Source organism: Chelonoidis abingdonii, chromosome 7, assembly GCF_003597395.2.
Source record: "Chelonoidis abingdonii isolate Lonesome George chromosome 7, CheloAbing_2.0, whole genome shotgun sequence".
In the NCBI taxonomy this organism is placed as follows: domain Eukaryota; kingdom Metazoa; phylum Chordata; order Testudines; family Testudinidae; genus Chelonoidis; species Chelonoidis abingdonii.
In genome coordinates this window covers 105270259-105290162 of record NC_133775.1, presented here as the reverse complement: position 1 = coordinate 105290162, position 19904 = coordinate 105270259, and the positions used below count along the sequence as shown (strand labels likewise).

Here is a 19904-nt window from a genome sequence, read left to right as displayed (position 1 = left end):
ACTATAACCAACTTAAAGTTATGGCCTCAGTCAAAGGCCCCCTGGAGAGTTGGGATCAATCTCTTTAAAATGGAAAAGACTCTGACTCTTTCATGTCTATTCCAGCACCAGCCAGTTCCAGCCATTGAGCAGACTGTCAAAGAACTTGGTAACCACTCCATGTGGTTTATTTGGAATGACTGCAGGGCTGGTGTCTATTCACCCTGCCTTCAGCATTGTACCACTGGCTCAATTGACTTCACCGCTGCTGAGGCTGATGGGACAGTGAGGGAATGTCAGTAGGATGCGCTGATCACTGGCTAGGGAGGACAAGGTAGGCTGGCCAGTAGGAAGTATTTCCTAGTAACACTAAACAGGCTTCCTAGGGACATCACTAAACATACGGGAATGTGGGAAAGAGAACAATCTTCCGGTGGCCAGGCAGGAACTGGATGATCTCATCAGCCTTCCTAGGATTCCATAATTGAATCATTGTTCTGTGGTTCCAGGCTGCAATTACTAACTAAGAAGTGAGGTACAGCCCCTTCTTCATGAGGACAGATGCAGGAGAGCCCTTCACGCTGTGTGTGGCTCCTTATCAAACCACTCCAGCTGTCTGGGGCCTCATCATGGGGAATTCCCCTTCTCCTGCCTAAAAGTAAACCCAGCTGGGCTCTCCTTCCTGTATTCGCTTAGCAGGCCAGAGGCTGGACTGAAGGCTCTCTCTTACCAGCTCCCCTTGGCCCTACTTGGGTGAGTAACCAACGGTTCTTTTAGCCAGAGCATGTGGTAGATAAGAAGAAAGGGAGAAGAGTCAGTTGTTAGGTTGTAAATCAAGATTTTAGAACTATGGAGATAGAGACACCACACCTCTTTCTCTCTCTTTGACAGAAATAGACCAGAGTTTTTACAGTCTGCGTTAGGCTATTTATTTGCAGGCTGAGACACTATGTTAAAAACAAGCCCATTTGTGGCTCAATAGGCTGTATTTAGCTTTGCCTCCAGGCTTTCTGCTGGCTTACAGAACGAAAAACAGAACGAAATGAGCTCCAGTTGATTTGGGAGAAACAGGGATAATTTGACTGTTTTTCAGTCCTGGGGTTCCCATAGATGCCTGGGTGCACAGAGTGCCTGGGTGGTATATTCAGCTATAGAACATTGGCATTTACATTTCCTGCACTGGTTTAAAATGCAGGACACAAGAATCCCAAAACCAAAGCCTTACAACATGGTGAGCTGTGAAATTAAACCCTGTAGAACATTTTAAGGCATTGTTCTATTTAGAGCTTCGAGGGCCTGGGCCATAGAGCTTACCCCTTGTAACATACTTTAATGACAGTGTTCTCCAGCGTTTCCTGAATCGTCCAGTTTCCAACACGTGATTGTGGTGCATGGCCAGTGTGCTGCGGGAAGCCGAGGCTGGAATGGCTGACCGTGCTGTAGGGCAGGATTGAAGTGTACAGGCAGACTTCCGAGAGAGCCCACCATGGGCTAGTAGGAGTCGTCAGCAATGAGGTGCATAGGCTGAAAGCTACGGGAGAATGGTTCAACTTCTCTGCTTGCAGTGTGGATCCTCTGCTTGTTCCACAGCCTGCTAGGCATATTCCCTAGCACTTTACTGGCAAAAAATGACTAATAATTAAATGGAACATCAGGTCCAGCATATGTTAAAATCTATGCAATATTGTGCAAAAATGGGAAAATTCCCTGCAGTTGTCACTGGCTCTTTTTTTCCTGTCATTATCCACCATCCTACAATAACAGAAGCAGGGTGTGTGGGGAGCGGAGGAATGTGATAAAGAAACAGGTTTCAATGTCAATTTTCCAATATATTATGAGAACAAACAGCTCAAAAGGCCAGATGACTTGACTCTCCCCTAGGCAATAAAGGCTGGGGAATTCTCGCAATCTGAGCCGCTCATGATGCCAGGAAAGCTGCAGTAACTCTGGAGCAGCTCTTTGCACTGTACACAGGCATGCCTCTCATGCATTCTTAGAGCCACACAGCGCTCTTGACCTTCATGCACAGTTCCCCTTGGTATCAAGGGGAGTCGGCCATAGTTACAAGGCTAGGGAAATGTCTGGTCATTGGAAAACAAAGCAGTGGGTCTCTGGCATGCTAAGGAAACACAGTGACCATCCTCTAGCTAGAGGAATGCTGCGTCTGGCAATTCTTGGTTACATCTGTGTAATTCACTTGTGAAAACTTGAAGTAAGAATGGATTTTGCACCTCCATGCACCCCGTGCCCCACTTTCACCTCCCCAGTCTGGCCGGGGGCGGGTTCTACCTCTGAGTCTGTGATGTCCTGATATCCAAACATGGGAGTATCCACCTAAAGACCCAGAGTTTCCGTTCTGATTCTCCCCTCCCCAGAACCATGGGTTCCTTGCTGTCAGCTGCACAGACTCCCCCCTCTAGTAATGCCAGGTGCTTCAGAGAAAATGAACAGAACGGGGTTATCATCAAGTGATCCATCCCCCATCATCCAGTCCCAGCTTCGGGCAGTCAGAGGCTAGAGATATCCACAACGTGGGGTTGTATCCCTGACCATCTTGGCTAATAGTCATTGGTGTATCCTCCATGAACTTATCTAATTTTTTTAACCCCATTATAAGTTCAGCCTTCACACCATCCCCTGGCAAGGCGTTCCACGGGCTGACTGTGTGCTGTGTGAAGTAGCACTTCCTTCTGTTTGTTTTAAACCTGCTGCCTGTCACCCAATTTCATTGGGTGACCCCTGGTTCTTGTGTTATGTGAAGGGGTAAATAACACTCCCTTATTCACTTTCTCCACACCATAGCCCTCTATCATAACCCCCTTAGTTGTCTTTTCCAAGCTGAAAACTCCCCCCTCTTTCTAATCTCTTCTCACATGGCAGCTGTCCCAAACCCTTAATTATTTCTGTTGCCCTACTCTGGACCTTTTCCAGTTCTAATATATCTTTTCTGATATGGGGCAACCAGAACTGCCTGCAGTATTGAAGGGGTGGGTGTACCAAGGATTTATACAGTGGCATTATTATATTCTCTTTCGGATTTTCCGTTTCCTAATGGTTCCTAACATTTTGGGTTTTTTACTGCTGCTGCACATTGAGCTATATCATCAGCATGGGGCCTGCTCTCCTTTGGCACCCTGCAAATCACAACACCCACCGTGCATAAGTGTCCCGTAATGATTGCTGATACTGCCAGATGCAAGCAGACAGCCAGTGGGCAGCTAACATGTGGGGCAAAGACCACCTTTTTGTTCTGTGTTCGTACAATAGTGCCTTGGTCCTTGGGCAGTCCGAGGCTGCTGCTTGCTATGGCAATATAAATAGTAAATATTAATAGAAACAGATGCAGGCTGCAAGGCTTTTTTTTTTTTCCTGAGCAACTGTGGGTTGGAGAGACTGAGAGGAAGCAGCAGATAGTGAGCAGCCCAACGTTCACTGCAAGCACCACTGTGGCGGTACCCACTTCCATCCAGAAGTGGAAATCCCCCTCCACATACGTAATCATTTGAGAAAGACGATCAGCCTTCTGCCTCTCTCCCTGTCCGTTCCCCCTTCACAGATAGCCCAGGTGGGATCAGTGACTCAAAGACTCCAAAACAATGCAAGTGCTAAATTTAGGAAGGGAAATTTAGGGACATAAGAGTGGTTGCCTCTTCCTGCTCTTTGTGTTATAAAGACAATGACAGTGTTCTGTAGCTATGATCCAGCACGCTACAGCTCAGGAGAGTGATCCCATAGGGCATGGGGCCATCAGCCCAGAATGCTCCAGAACATCACAGTGTAAAACTCCTATGTTGCAGGACATGGGGTTGTCAGTCCAAAATGCTCAGGAACATCACAGTGTACAAATCGTATGCTGCAGGACATGGGGTTGTCAGTCCAAAATGCTCCAGAACATCACAGTGTACAATCTGCAGCACATGGGGCCATCAGTCCAGAATGTTCTAGAACATCACAACATACAACCCGATGCTGCATGTAGTGGGGCTGTCAACCCAGAACGCTCCAGAATGTCACAGTGCACAATTCCGATGCTGCAAGGCACGGGGCCCTCTGTCCAGATGCTCCAGAACGTCACAGTGCATAATCTTGATGCTGTGGGACACAGGGCCCTCCTTCCAAAACGCTCCAGAACATCACAGTGCACAACCCCGAACGCTCCAGAATGTCACAGTGCACAACCCTGATGCTGCGGGGCCCTCAGTCCAGAACACTCCAGAATGTCACAGTGCACAAGCCCGATGCTGCGGAGGCTTCTGTCCAGAACACTAGTGTAGTTTCCTGATGGTCTCTCCCATCCTTTATTCTTGCTACTTTTTCTTTCTCTTAATAACTGGGTCTGTGGATGAGGGGAAAGCAGTGGATGTGTTATTCCTTGACTTTAGCAAAGCTTTTGATAAGGTCTCCCACAGTATTCTTGCCAGCAAGTTAAAGAAGTATGGCGTTGGATGAATTGGACTATAGATGGAAGAAAGCTGGCTAGATCATCGGGTCAACGGGTAGTGATCAACAGCTCCAGGTCTAGTTGGCAGCTAGTTTCAAGAGAAGTGCCCAAAGGTGAGTCCCTGGGCCAGTTTTTGTCAATAGCTTCATTAATGATCTGGAGGATGGCATGGACTGCACTCTCAGCAAGTTTGCAGATGACACTAAACTGGGGAGTGTAGACACGCTGGAGGGTACGGATAGGATACAGAGGGACCTAGACAAATTGGAGGACTGGACCAAAAGAAAAACCCGATGAGGTTCAGCCAGGACAAGTGCAGAGGTCCTGCACTTAGATGGAAGAATCCCATTCACTGCTACAGACTAGGGAACCGAATGCTAGGCAGCAGTTTCTGCAGAAAGACTAGGGGTTACAGTGGATGAGAAAGCTGGATAGGAGTCTACAATGTGCCGTTGTTGCCAGAAGGCTAACGGCATTGGGCTGTATAAGTAGGAGCACTGCCAGCAGATTGAGGGATGTGATCATTCCCCTTATTTGACATTGCGTGAGGCCTCATCTGGGTACTGTGTCCAGTTTGCGGGCCCCACATACAAGAAGGATGTGAAAAATTGGAAAGAGTCCAGCAGAGGGCAACAAAAATGATTAGGGGCTGGAGCAGATGACTTAAAGGAGAGGCTGAAGGGAACTGATGTTATTTAGTCTCCAGAAGAGATCTGATAGCTGCTTTCAACTACCTGAAAGGGGGTTCCAAAGAGGCTGGATCTGGACTGTTCTCAGTGGTGCCAGATGACAGAACAAGGAGCAATGCTCTCAAACTGCAGTGGGGGAGGTCTAGGTTGGATATTAGGAAGCACTATTTCCCTAGGAGGGTGGTTGAAGCACTGGAACGGGTTCCCTAGGGAGGCGGTGGAATCTCCTTCCTCAAGGTTTTTAAGGTCAGGCTTGACCAAGCCCTGGCTGGATGATTTAGTTGGGAACTGGTCTGCTTTGAGCAGGGGGTGTGACTAGAACCTCCTGAGCTCCTTCCAACCCTGAGATCTAGGTCCTATGTCCACCCCTCCCTGCTTTTTCCTGTGTCCACGCCCCATCCCGCTCCAGGGCTCCCTGCCCTGCAGCTCCTGCCCTTCCCCCACCCCTCTTGCCCTCTGTGTCTTCCCCCCGCCTGCGGCTCGCAGCCGATCTGCGGCAGGCCGGGGGGCGGGGTTGCTGGTTAGCTCTCAGGCCTGTTCAATCACGGGTGGGACTTTCCAGGGGAGGCGGGGCTGACTCACTTCCTCCTCCTGCCGCGAGCTCAGAGGTCCCCGCGGGGTCGCGGTGGGGCGCGCGCCGCCGGCAGACCCGGGCTGCCGTCCCAGGTAGGACGAGACCACTCCCCTCCCCCCGCTTGCAGTGTGCCCCGGGCCCCGGCTGCAGCCAGCCCGCTGGGGGGGCCCCCCTGCAGCCGGCCCGGAAGGGGCGGGGGGGCCCGGCTGCAGCCAGCCCCGCTGGGAGAGCGCCCCCTGCAGCCGGCCCGGGAAGGGCGGGGGGGCCGGCTGCAGCCAGCCCGCTGGGAGCGCCCCCTGCAGCCGGCCCGGAAGCGGCGGGGGGCCGGCTGCAGCCGCCCCGCTGGGCGGGGCCCCCCTGCAGCCGGCCGGGAAGGGCGGGGGGCCCGGCTGCAGCCAGCCCCGCTGGGGAGCGCCCCCTGCAGCCGGCCCGGGAAGGGGCGGGGGGGCCCGGCTGCAGCCAGCCCCGCTGGGGAGCGCCCCTGCAGCCGGCCCGGAAGCGGCGGGGGAGCCCGGCTGCAGCCAGCCCCGCTGGGGCGGGCCCCCCTGTAGCCGGCCCGGAAGCGCGGGGGGGCCCGGCTTGCAGCCAGCCCCGCTGGGAGCGCCCCCTGCAGCCGGCCGCGGAAGGGGCGGGGGGCCGGTGCAGCCAGCCCCGCTGGGGGGGCCCCCTGCAGCCGGCCCTGGAAGCGGCGCTGCTGCCGGGCTCCGCCGCGCGGCGTTGTGCTGGGCTGGCCTGGCTGCATCCCCTCTGCAGGGGGCTGGGCTGGGAGACTGGAGCTGAGTGTTTGTAAAGCAAACCGGGGCTCGGCAGATCGGGCTTCTCCCTCCCTGGCCCCCAGCTGCGTGGCTGTCTCCGGAGGCGCTTTGCTTTCCCAAGTGCTGCCCCCCCCCCCCTCGCTGTGGGGCTCCTGGGAAGGAAGCCCCGTAGGGGTGGGAATGGAGGTGGTGCACCCCACCCCCCCGGGATGTTGTTATTGCAGAGGGAGTGGGGAGGTTGGTGGAAGTCTTGCTCCCCTCTGCTTCCTTGGAGCGGTGGGGTGGGGGTTCACTCAGGACTGATAATGGGTTCGGTGCCATGGAGGCTGGGGAGGGGGCGTGTGTGCAAAGCCACCCGCTGCCCTCTCGCGGCTCTCCAGACATCTGTGCTACCCTCCGCCCCGGTACCCAGTGACTCACTCTTTCTGAGTGGGCCTGATTCATGGAGCTGTGGTGGAAAAGCTGAGGTGCGGTGCCCACCTGGCAAACTATGAGACATCGCCCTGCCAGCCCATTCGCCCCAAAGGTCCCCGACAGTGCCGTGATCCCTGGAGTGCCCCCTAAGGCACTGTGTGCATGCGGTAAGGTCTGGGGGCGTTACGTGCTGCCCGTCCACTTACTGTGCTGCCCATGCACAGTGCAGACCTTGGGAGCATGCTTGGAACTAGGGTGCTGCTGATTGTAGATGTCACTTACAGCGTTGTCTTCAGGACAGTGTCTGGCATAATAGCAGCTTCCAGAACAGGGGCGGCTCCCGGCCCCAGCACGCCAAGCGCATGCTTGGGGCAGCATGCTGTGGGGGGCGCCCTGCTGGTCGCCGGGAGGGCGGCAGGTGGCTCCGGTGGACCCTCTGCAGGTACGCCTGCGGGAGGTCCACTGGAGCCGCGGGACCAGCGGAATGCAGAACCTGTGGACCGTCTGCAGGCAAGCCTGCGGGAGGTCCACCGGAGCCATCTGCCGCCCTCCCGGCGACCAGGAGAGCACCCCCGTGGCATGCCGCCGTGCTTGGGGTGGCGAACTGTCCAGAGCCGCCCCTCTTCCAGAAAAGAAACTTACCCATTTCCAGGAGCCATTTGAGGCTCCCTGGTGAGTCCCTGCAGACTGTGCTGCTCCCCAGGTAATACTGATGTCCTGCCTGCACGCACTATTTTTAATCCATGGACTCTATGGACATACATTAGAGAAACCTTGCAACAACCCTGGAATAATGATACATAGTATTATTCCTCCTGTACGGATGGAGACACTGATCCTCAGAGAAATGACTTGACTCACTCACATCGCTCGTGTGTAGAACCTAGGAGGCCTGACAACTGGTCCTGTGAGCTGATCACTAGACACAGCCTTCCCTGCTAACCTTGTCACAGAGAGCATCGTGCATGGAAGGCCTCAGAACTGGCCTTAGAAGAGTCTCTGGTGGACACCTGGTTCTGTGTGCTGCAAGTCAAAGGATTTGATGGTGGGAAGAAATTTCTCAATAGTCAATCCAGTTGTGATTTCAAAGAACAACATCTTAGCTGATCTATGAAAGAGAGACACGTGTTCTCCCTGTAGTTTACCTTTCCAGATTTGCATTTACCTGGCTTGGACTGAAAGGCAAAGATGAGCCCTAGGAAAATATAACTTGCTGATTGCCTTTTTGGGTTAGATCAAAGGTTACTGAGCTGTGTAGTCCATGGACCATCCGTGGTTCACAGAGTGCTTACTAGTGGTCCAGACAGCTAGCTTGTCATCTGGGGCTGGCATCTCTCCTTGGTTCTGGGTCCTTAATCACACAAAGGCAACTAAAAATAAGACCGGATTGTAATGATAATGAGGGACTTTATCCACTTATCTGTTGGAAAAGTAATATGGCAAAACACAAAATCTCCAGTAAGTTATTGGAACGTATTGTGGACAACTTCTTGTTTCAGAAAGGGGAGGAATTAGCCAGAGGGGCAGCCATTTTAGATTTGATTCCGGCTACCAGGGAGAAATTGTTTGCAAATCTGAAAGTGGAAAGCAGTTTGGGTGAAAGTGATCTTGAAATGATAGATTTCATTATTCGAAGGAAAGGAAGGCATGCGAGCAGGGGAATAAAGACAATGGACTTCAAAGAAAGCACTTTAACGCACTCAGAGAACTGGTAGGTGAGGTCTCATGGGAAAAAAATCAAAAGGTAAACATGTTCAGGAAGGCTGCCATTTTCTCAAGGAGACACTATTAATGGCATGACAGTGAACTATCCCAATGTGAAGGAAAGATAGGAAGAATAGTAAAAGGCCAATATGGCTCCATCCGTTAATAAACGAAGACTCAAAAAGGAATCCTGCAAGAAGTGGAGACATGGACAGATTGCTAAGGATGAATACAAAAGAATAGCACAGGCATGTAGGGACAACATCAGGCTACAGCACCAGATGAGTTGTACCTCACAAGGGACATAATGTATTTATAGAACCTTTTCTTATTGCCGTTAAGAGTGAGAGAAAGATGAAGGAAAGTGTAGGTCTGCTGCTTAGCAAGTAAGGAGAAATAATAGCTAATGACACCAAGAAGGCTGAGGTGTTTAGTGCCTATTTTGCTTCATTCTTCACTTACAAAAAGTTTAATTGTGACCAGATGCATAATTAATATTAACAACATGGGAGACGGACATAAACCAGAACAGGGAAAAGAACAGGTTAAAGAATATTTAGGTAATTTAAACGTATTGAAGTTGATAGGACCTGATGAAATTCACTCTTGACTACTTAAGGAGCTAGCTGAAGCAATCTCAGAACCATCTTCAGCAGCTCGTGGATGATAGGTTGAGGTCCCAGAGGAGTGGAGATGGGCAAACATAGTACGTATCTTTTGAAAAAAAGAAGAAAGAGGACCCAGGGAGTGGGAATTGTAGACCAGTCAGCCTAACTTTGATACCTGGAAAGATACCAGAACAAATTATTAAGCAATCCATTTGTAAGCACCTAGAGGATAATAGAGTTATAAGGAATAGACAACATGGTTTTGTAAAGAACAAATCATGCTATAGCCACCTAATTTCCTTCTTTGATACGGTAAGTGGCCTGGTGGAGGGGAGGAAGCAGTAGACGTAATGATCTTGATTTTCGTAAGTCGTTTGTCACAGACCTTCATGACATTCTCATAAGCAAACGGGAAATATGGTCCACATGAAATGACTATAAGGTGGTTACATAACTGGTTGAAAGACCATATTCAAAGAGTAGTTATCAGTGGTTCTCTGTCAAGCTAGGGGGATATTTCTAGTGGAGTCCTGCAGGGGTCTGTCCAGTATTATTCAATATTTTATTAATGACTTGGAACAGAGAGTATGCTCTTAAAATCTGCATGTGACACTAAGATTGGAGGGAATGGAAGCACTTTGGAACACAGGATTAGAATTCAAAATTAAATTGGATAATTGATCTGAAATGAACAAGATAAAATTCAATAAGGACAAGTGCAAAATACTACACTTAGGAAGGACAATCAAATGCACAACTCCAAAATGGGGAATAACCCGCTAGGCAGCAGTACTGCAGAAAAGGATCTGGGGGTTAGAGTGGATCACATTGAATATGTGAGAACAATATGAAAAAAGCTGGTTATCATTCTGGGGTGTATTCACAGGAGTGTAGTAATATAAAACATGAGAGGTAGTTGTCCCGCTTTGCTCAGCATTAGCTGGAGTATTGTATCCAGTTCTTGGTGGCTTTCAGAAAGATGTACTCTCTCCAATTTGTCCACAAAGGAGGGCAACAAAAAAGATAAAATGTTTAGAACACCTGTCCTGTGAGGAAAGCTTTGAAAAAATGGGGCCTGTTTTGCCCTGAGGAAAAGAAGACCGAGGGGAGTCCTGATAGTCTGCGTGTATGTTAAGGGCTGTTATAAAGAGGACGGTTTGTTCCTCATGTCCACTGAAGGTAGGACAAGAAGCAATTGACTTAATCTGCAGCAAGGGAGATTTAGGTTAGATTTTAGGAAAAACTTCCAAACTATAAGACTAGTTAAATATTGCAGTAGGCTTCCGAGGGAAGATGTGGAGTCCCCGTCATTGGAGGTTTTTGAGAACAGGTTAGACAAACACCTGTCAAGGATGATCTAGGTTTACTTGGTCCTGTCTAAGCACAGGGGGCTTAAATAGATGACCACTCAAGGTCCTTTCCAACCCTACATGTATACGATTCTCTGAAATACATGCAGTCCTTCCAGTTTTACTTTCTCATGTGAGCAAGTGGTGGTGTGACCCCAGGGATATTGTGTGATCCCAAATGGGAGAGGAGGTGTTTGGAAGTCAGTCTCTCTGTTAAAATATGCTCTGTCCTATGGGAAAAGTTTGAGCAACACAGAACAAAAAAACAGTCCCCACTCCACAGAGTTTACAATGAAGAGAACAACTTTTCTCAGTCATTTTTCTTGTCTTATATCCAGGAAACCAGGACCAGGCTGATGTGCCTACCAAATTGCTGGTTCATAATAATACTCTTTTACATAATAACACACATGCAGTTTGGCCCAGCCCCCACCTCTAATCCTACCATGCTTCCTGGATTGTAAAGATGCTTTCTCTGAGACAATCTGGAGAGCATTTAGCGACCGAATGGCACGTGGTCCAGCTATTGTAAGCTTTTCTAGCCCAGGAATGTGCCTCTCTATATTTATAAGGCATGGTGTACATTTCCAGCTCTGCATACATGTTTGGTAACAATATTAGGTGTGAGTGAATGAGCACCTCATAAGGGCTGGGGTAGGGAGGTCCATTCCTCTGCCATCCTCAGAAAGTTTTTTGGTTATTAACCTAACATTCAGTTTCCTGCAGCATAGAAATCATGCTTCTAAATGTAGGTATAACAACATCTGTGAGAAAACTGATCTGTTTACTAATGTACCTGGAACCACACCTGAAAAGCTGGAGCTGTATCATGACACAGCTGCATCATATGGTCATCTTATTTCTATGCTTCTAAGGTTTCGAGTGGAGGGGGTATATCCTGGAGCAGCCTCAGCTGTCTCTAAATGTAGTTATTGTTTGTCATCTGCTGCGAAGACAGTTATGGGATGCTGGAGTTGGGGGTGTGCATCCCAGATAGCTTGATCCATGGCGTTTATCCTGGGAGCTCTGGAAACAATGACACTCATACAAGATTTCTCGTCCAGTGCTCAGAATAGTGTTTGAAAAGGCAAAATAAGTGACAGGAAGGGAAGTGAGTTGTTAACGGCCTTTTCTTCTTGTAGAGCTATGGGCTGAGCTGATCCTATAATACCCCTTCGGCCTGACCCGCAGAAAACAAGAAGGCTGTTTAGCACAGGGCTTGAAGTTTCACTTGCCAATGGTGAGTACGAAACGTTGCCCGGTGAGTGAAGAGAGCATAGAGGAGCTAAGCCATCAGTTTCTACAGAATTTCAGCTTTTATTTAAAATAAGAAAACTTTGCAATTGGGACTCAGTTCCATGCTGACTTCCTGAGTCCGCTGGCAGTTTCACTGCCACTGTTGCTGCTCAGAGTTTCCTCAAGCGGCAGAGTACACTTAACAAGTTCTCCATTTTAAATGCTTCTGTTTGGAGCTTTGAAGGCTGCTGGGAAAGCATGTCAGTTTACTCTGCTGCTTTGGGAAGCTTTGATCAGCTGAGGCAGGTACTGGTGCTGCGTGGGAAGCAAAATTAAAGTACTGGGTTTAGGGAAGGGGTAGATTAGTAGAGAGAATTTATCCTCCCAAAAGAGGATGAGATCCCCAAGCAGCATCCAAAGACAGCATCCTGCAAAGAAGACCATCGCCCCACAGAAGGGAGTCAGCTTCTCATCAGGGCACTGCTGCTAAAATCTCACAACCAGTGTTCCTTTGCATTGGTCTCTGGCTAATAGGTGGCTGGTAATTGCTTCTAGCAGGAGCCTATGAGAGCAATGGCTTTCCTGCTTGCTAACTAACCTGCCCCCTGCATGGCCACTATCCCAGGGGAGTTACAAGAAGAGCTGGAAAAAATTGTGACAAATCATTTTTCCAGTGACAAATGCTGTTTCATCAAAACTGAAATGTTATGTGGAAATATATCTGTTTGGACACAGATTTCATCGGGAAGTTTTCTTGGGTCTGGGATGCAACTTCTGGACAGAGGGTATGCCTGCACTGGAGCTGGATGGTGTAATTTCCAGCTTGAGTAGATGTACCTCTGCTTTCTGTTGTTGAGCTGGTGCACAAAAACCAGAAGTGTAGCCATGGGCAGTGGGATGCCCGAGTACAGTCCGGTAAAAGACCCATAGTACGTACTCAGGGCAACTAGGCTGTCCTGCAGCTCACTCCATCAGGGCTATGCTAGATTTTGAGTGCTTGCTTTCTCAGAGCTAGCCTGGGTATGTCTGCTCAAGCTGGAAGTTCCACCTTCTTCAGCTCCAGTGTAGACATACCCAGAGACCGAGACCAGAATAGCTGATGGCCCAGAGGTTAGGGTGCTCAGCTGGGGAAGTAGGAGACCCTGCTGTGAAGCAGGTAGAGCAGGGACTAGAACTACTGGGCGACTGGCTATTCTGGGGTGTGTCTCTCTCTCCCGATTGGCTATTCTAGGGTGTGTCTTTCTCTCTCGATTGGCTTTTCTGGGGTGTGTCTCTCTCTCTCTCCCTCTTACACCCTCACCCCCAATAAAATGGTCCAAAGGTCTTGGTTTCATTCCGGATCAGAATGAAACCAAATTTTGAAACCTTGTATTTTGAAACCTTGAAATAGTTTTTTTCCAACCAGCCCTTATGGTAAATAAAATGCTGGCATGGTCTCTGCAGGCAGCTGGCCAGGAGTTACCAACTCTAGGCTGAATCCACTATAGGACAATCTGAAGTTTGTTCTCCAGGTTCAGCTCCTCATTCAGGAAAGTCCCTTCTCCCAAGCAGCTCCCCACCCTGCAAGTTTTCTGACATGCCTTCCCCCTCTGGCTTCACCTCCAACAGTACATCTACTCGGCAGCTGGGAGTGTGCTTCCCAATGTGGGGAAACAGACCTGCACTAGAGATGTTTGAGCTAGCATGCTAAAAACAGCAGTGCGCCCGTGGTCACCAACCAAGTACATACCCAGGGGCGTTAGGTGGGTGGGTGTGAGAGTTGTTTGTGGAATACTTGTATGTGGATGGCAGAACTGCTGGAGTTCTCACTGAGACCTAAACCGATTGTAGCCCCTGCAGTATCTACCCTCGTGGCCACAGACGGCACATCTGTATTATAGTTAGCTGCTTTCCAGTAAAGAAGGCTGAAGTGCTTTTGCTTTAATTCTGAGGAGAGAGTTGCTGTCCTCAGCAGGTGCCCTTTGGAAAGCCAAGTGTGCTGCCAGAGTTCTGGAGATTGCTTTCAAGCCATGGATTCCTGGGTGCCCTGAACTGTCTTGTGTTGCAAGAAGGAAAACCCCTGCTCTGCATAAGGATCGGCTGACGCTGAGTGACGTTTTTCCGGCGTGCTGTGCCAGTGACTCCTGAGGCTTGGCACACCTGCTTCCTAGCTCTGCTCGTGGGGAAGGGCTTCAGGCTCAATTTCCCATGAGTGCCAGGGTCCTGCTAAATGATTTGGTGGTGTCTAAGGGATGTGTGGGACAGAGTCACAGGCTGAGGGGTGAAGGGAAGCTCTGAGAGAGCCTCACTCACTGGCCAGCCTCCCAATTGGGCTTGTGGGGGCAAACTGAATTAGCTTTAAGAGAAAGCTGGGTAAATTCATGAATGGGATTATATGATGTATGTGGCTGCTTGTGATGAGGGGGGCGGGTGGGCCGCAGAGCTCAGCAACCCTGGGGCTTACTGCCAGTTTGTCTTGTGTTCCTAAAAGCTGAGGCTTCAGGGTTTCACTCTTCGGGGCAGATGAGACTTTGGTCCACCCCCAGGGCTCTGAGGTGGCACTAGATGTTTTCTCTCTCTGGTGCTGGCTGGTTCTTGCTCAGGGTCTAACTCGGGGGTAGGCAACCTATGGCATGTGTGCCAAAGGTGGCATGTGAGCTGATTTTCACTGGCACTTACGCTGCCCAGGTGCTGGCCACTGGTCCGGGGGGCTCTGCATTTTAATTTAATTTTAAATGAAGCTTCTTAAACATTTTAAAAACCTTATTTACTTTATGTACACCAGTAGTTTAGTTATATATTATAGACTTATAGAAAGAGGACTTCTAAAAATGTTAAAATGTATGACTGGCATGCAAAACCTTAAATTAGAGTGAATAAATGAAGACTCGGCACAGCACTTCTGAAAGGTTGCCGACCTCTGGTCTAACTGATTGTCATATGGGAGTTGGGAAGGAATTCCCCCCCCGGTCTGATTGGCAGTGGTCTTGGAGACTTTTCACCTTCCTCTGCGTCACTTAATCATTGTCCTGCCATTGCCTGGGCCTCATGCATCGATGCTCTTTGGTCCTGCCTGTTCTCTTTGTGTGACACATACTAGCCTAGACTCCTGTGGGCTGTCCTACTTTGATCTAATTTTGGTTGTGGGATTTGGGGTGTGGGTCCCACGCGGTGTTGGTGGCCTGTGATGTACAGGAGGTCAGACTGGAAGATCTGGTGTGGTCCCGTCTGACCTTAAACCTTATGATTCTTGAGGTCCCCCATGTACGCTGTGAAAGTGCCCTGTTACAGTCATTCAGTCTCAGCACAGAATGTCTCCCCCCACCTCCACTGCTGTTGGAACTCCTTTGACTGCTAGTGTAAACTCACCAAGGTGTTTCTCAGCACTGTGAATTGTTTTCAGGGCCACTAGAGAGGGGACGGGCGTAGCTGTCAGCAGCAATGCAGGGATCACTCTCCCGGTATATCTGGGGCTTCCCAGGGGCAGGTCAGAGCCACATGCAGGCAGGCTCTCTGGTGGCTCAGGTCATAACTTTATTGCAAGTCTCACAATATTTGTTTTTCCTTAAAACTCCAACTCCTGGAATGATCGGAGCCCATGAGAATCTCCATTTTCATTTGAAATAGCTGTGGCTACTTCTTTTCCTATACTCCCCCCCGCCCCACTGTTAACCCTAATTATTTAAAAAACAACCCAAGCCTACAGACAATGTAATTAAAGCCAAGATTGAGTCACGAGTATTTTTACTAAAAAGTCATGGACAGGTCACGGGCAATAAACAGTAATTTACGGCTTCTGACCTGTCCATGACTTTTACTGTAAACACCCCTGACTAAATCTGGGCTGCCAAGCAACGGCTGGTGCGGCTGCCTCAGGGCTGTTGCCCCAGCCACTACTCTGGCCATCCCGGGACCGCAGCTCAGGTGGTTCCCATGGCCAGCCACATGGGCTTCTACTTGGATAGTCCCTGGGGCCAGCTGCCTGGGCCGTAGAACAGCAGTAGGTGCAGCAACCTCTGGGGCTGCTGCTCCGGCTGCTGCTTGGGTGATCCTGGGGGCAGCTCCAGCAGCAGCCAGTGTGACTGACCCCGGGGCCAGTTGCTTGTGCAGCCCTGGGGTCAGCTGCAGTGGCTGTTGCAGCTGCAGAATTTCATGGAGGTTACAGAAAGTCACGGATTCCATGACTTTCTGTGACCTCCATGACAAGCTTGCAGCCTTACGGGTAATTAGCTAAGCTGGGTCGATTCTTCATCTTTCCCACTTGCTTGTATGTTGTATCAATCTCCTCTGCCCCTTATCTATGTGTGTCTTTGAGTGTAAACCCTTTACAGCAAGGATTGTCTCTTCGGTGCTTGTACAGCCCTGGCATATTGGGGCCCCAATTTCTGCTGAAACCCTTTGACGTGACTGCCAATATCTGTATTAGCTACTAAAAGTACGTTTCTAGCCTCATGGTTGTGAAGAAAAGTTAGAAAACGTGCACCCCAAAGGAAAATAAAAAGAGCCCACTGTGTGGTGGTTTTGAGCCAATCTCATGATTTCTGGAGATCTGGTCCATGTTATTTTTTGGGTTGTCCTCCATGTATGTGCCGATGCCTATGTTTTGCAGTGTTTGTTATGCGGGGAAGAGTGAATGCACTTTGCCTTTTACTCTAGTTAACTCAGTCCCCTGGGTGTGCCATGGTTTCTCAATGCAGGGCATGTGGAAGGAGGGGAAGATGATGCCAACAACTGTGGTTTAAAGCTGAGGGTTCTGTGATCCCAGGCTCTAAGCCGTTCATATGATACCAATTGCTCCTCTTGCCCAGAAGAAAATATTTTTTCTCTTCCATTTGTCCAGCTGCTTCTGCCTTTTTTTTTTTTTTTAAGTGGTATATTTCTAACACAGCCCAAACCCGTGCGGCTTCTTATTGCTTCCTCATCTGTATGTGGGCCTCGCCAAGAAGATGAATGATCTGGGAACAGCATTTTGTTGCTAGTCAGTGGGTTGTTGTTGAACTTGTAGGGGGAGTTTTTGGTGGCTGCTGTTGTGAGAGTCCATTTCTCAGTGGTGGTGAGTGCTAGATGTTTTTAATAGGCGCGTCTGTCCCAAAGGGCTGTTATTCACTACATCGTGACTAGGTTCACACGGTCACCACTGGATGGCTGATAACTAACCTCTTGGGTTTTTAAATAACCTTGGGGCTGGGGAGGAACTGGTCATGGCCAATGAAATCTAAAAATAATCACAATTAGAAGAACATTGCAGGGAAGCTGAAAGTATGAGTGAGAATGTAATGCCCATGCTAGCAAAGGGCACACGACACTAGTTTGAGCCAGTTATGGTTCCAGAAAACACTGTGCAAATTTTCCCCGCCCAGCTCTGCTGATGCACCTCATTCCTGAGCGGTGCCACCTGCACCTGGTCCGTGCTGGGCTCTCTCTGCCAAGGACTGGCAACCACATTTCACTAGTAATTAAGAGGAGGTCACAAAAGTCATCACGACCGTAGGCAAATTTGAACATGGATCTCCAGAAGTGAAAGGCTAGTGCCCGGATGTACCATCCTAGCTCACTCGTGACTGGCTTCTGTTGTATACTGTCTCAAAGAACCCTTCCAGAGGAGGCCAACTTCCCAGGAACATTCCAAGGAAGTGATGTTATGTAATTTGCACACACTCGTATTGAATTATAGAGCACAAGTGGGAAGGGAAGGAAGTTGTTTGTGTTCTTCCTGGCATGGACCTGGCTATGGATTTGTGATGCTCCTCTCTGTATACCATGACCACTCACAGCGTGGTGGTAGCAGCAGGAATAGAACTGAGGTCATCTTACTCCAAATGCCCAGGCCCCCACTGCCTGAGCTAAGGAAGAATCTCTACTGGCTGTTAGCAGAATGGGCCCCTGTGTTCACAGCTGAGCAGTCCTAATTCCTTCCAACAGAAGGCCACGGCAAAGCCCCCTCTTGGTTTGAAGTGAAGTTGAAATGGGCAAATGGGAATGAGCTCCATGGATTGCATCTGGTGCACTTCAGGCTACTGGAACGTTTTTAATCACAGTCAAAGAAAGTTCCTATACCTGCCTGATTGCCTGGCGAGGCTTCGCTTGGGAACACTCCCCACTTGAGTTATGGCAGTTCTGGAAAAATCCCACACTGGAATTTTTCCTGGCACTATTACTGGAATGTGGAGTACAGTGAAGGACTAGACTCCGTCAAACACTGCTCAGACCTCAACTGGAGAGACCTTGCCTTGAAGACCCTTGTTGTAACGCCCATTGCCTTTATGCTTTCCAGGGGTGCTCAGCAGCCATTAACTAGTCCCTGCCACACTGCATGGGTGCTAAGTCAGTGTGATCCCCATTTTGCAGAAGGGGCCTCACAGCAAGTCAGTGCTAGGGATATGGTGGGAACCCAGGAGTCCTGTCTCGCAGCTCTGATCTCTATGCCTCTCCTTTTTCAATCTGCTTTGGTGCTGCCTGCTAGTTAAAGTGGATGGAGATGGGGGAGAACTCTAAGCAAGGGCTAGCACCAAACCATCTTACTGTCTCATGAAAATATTCGAGATGTTGAAAAAATGTCCTGTCTCAATAGGGCTGAAAAGTCAAAACCTACAAAATTTTTACAAACTGAACAATAATAATAATAAATTCCATTTGGGTCAATTTTGAGCAATTTTTATTGTCTTTTTACTATAATTAGTTCAATTTTGAAACAAAAAGTTATTTCAACCTGGAATGTCGAAATGAAACATTTCAACAATTTTAAAACTTCAGCTAAAAATTTTTTTTTATTATTTATTTTTGTAGAAAAAACGACCCTTTTCGTGAGTTGTTTCAGGTTCAACGAATCGGTGTTTTCTGACGAAAAACAGTTGTCTGAAAATGTCTGACTAGCTCTACTGTCAACATACTGAGCATGGGGGAGAGATCTGAACCAGGGAAAGGAAAAGAAGCTCCTTCTTGTTCTTAACAAAAGAGCAAGAGCTGTCTCCCCCTTACTAATCCCCAGTGCTGCTGACTTGACACTGATGGCTCATTCGGTTGTATTTTTCTCCCAGACACTGCGATGTGACTATTTAGACATGTGACATCCTTGATCTTTAATCTGAATTCTCCCCCACCCACTCTCATCCTGTCATTTCTCCTTGTGCTGAGTTGTTATAAAAACCCTCTTCTGAAAGGTCTCCGTGCCCCCACCCTCTTCTCCAGCAGACTGAGAACAGAGCTGGTGGGCAGGTGACCGCTGTCAGCCTTGCATGATTGTGTCCTCTCCCTCCTGTTCTCTTGAGATGTTGTGCTTTCCCCTCGGGTAGTCTCACAATTCGGGGGGAGTTGTCATCGCTTGATGAAAAGACCAGAACAGCTTGAAAAAAAACAGCCACCCCTGCTCCCCCATTTCTCTACAGTTCAGGGCTGAGGAACGGTGAAGTTCACGGCTCCTTCTGGCCCTAACTCAGAACATGAACAAAACTTTTGGTGGCCTTGTGGCAGAGGGGATGGGAGGGGCCCATGGATTACCAAAGGTGCCTGTGGAGTCTTGACCAGCAGTAGGATTGTGGAGGGTGGGTGTAACAGAAAGAGCCTTGAATTGGACTCGTTGTTTGTCACAATGGGCTGGGCTGGACTTAAATACCACCGCTTATTGTTGGGGAAACATTTAACAACCCTTGACGTTTGAATTGCCCTCATTAGGCTTCAGAGTTGACCGAGATGGATGGCTTGGAGCTACTGCTCCAGGCCATCAGCAGACTCAGGCAGACAAAGGCCACTGTCCATATGAGGCTACAGGTGGCTCAAGTCTTTCCAGTCAGCCAACCTCTGGCTATTGGAATCATTTGTTTTGGACAATGGTTCTCTATGGCTCCTTCTCTTAAGTGAGATCTGTGCATTAACCCACCTGTCCTCCCAACTACTCGGTCCTATGCGGCTTGGCAACCAAATGTTTGATTCTTGGATAACGAGGAAGAACTGCTAGGACAGCTGGTGGTGAATACCTCTTCCTCCCCGCCCCCACGTGAGATGGTCCCAGTTCCCTGGCATGACTAAGGCAGCCTGACCGCCAGTCTCTTCCTGCTGGCTTGCATTCTTTTTAAGGAATTCTTTCGCCCTCAGTGCATCTCTTCTGTGGGATGCTCAATCTGACAGTGCTGAGCACTTCCTGGTGCTGGATGCTGTCTCGCTCATTACAGGAGGTCAG

At 49.2% G+C, this 19904-nt stretch overlaps 1 protein-coding gene across 2 annotated transcripts in view; it reads left to right on the top strand.

The window, feature by feature from the left end:
* Nucleotides 1–567: 567 nt before the first annotated feature.
* Nucleotides 568–19904, top strand: part of TNIP1 (TNFAIP3 interacting protein 1) — a 43919-nt gene continuing 24582 nt past the window's right edge. Inside the window, exon 1 of one of the 2 annotated variants that reach the window (XM_032771884.2) lies at nucleotides 568–732. The gene's annotated coding sequence lies outside the window, so the exon portion shown is untranslated. The remainder of the gene's footprint in view (nucleotides 733–19904) is intronic. The other variant, XM_032771866.2, reaches the window with a different exon arrangement.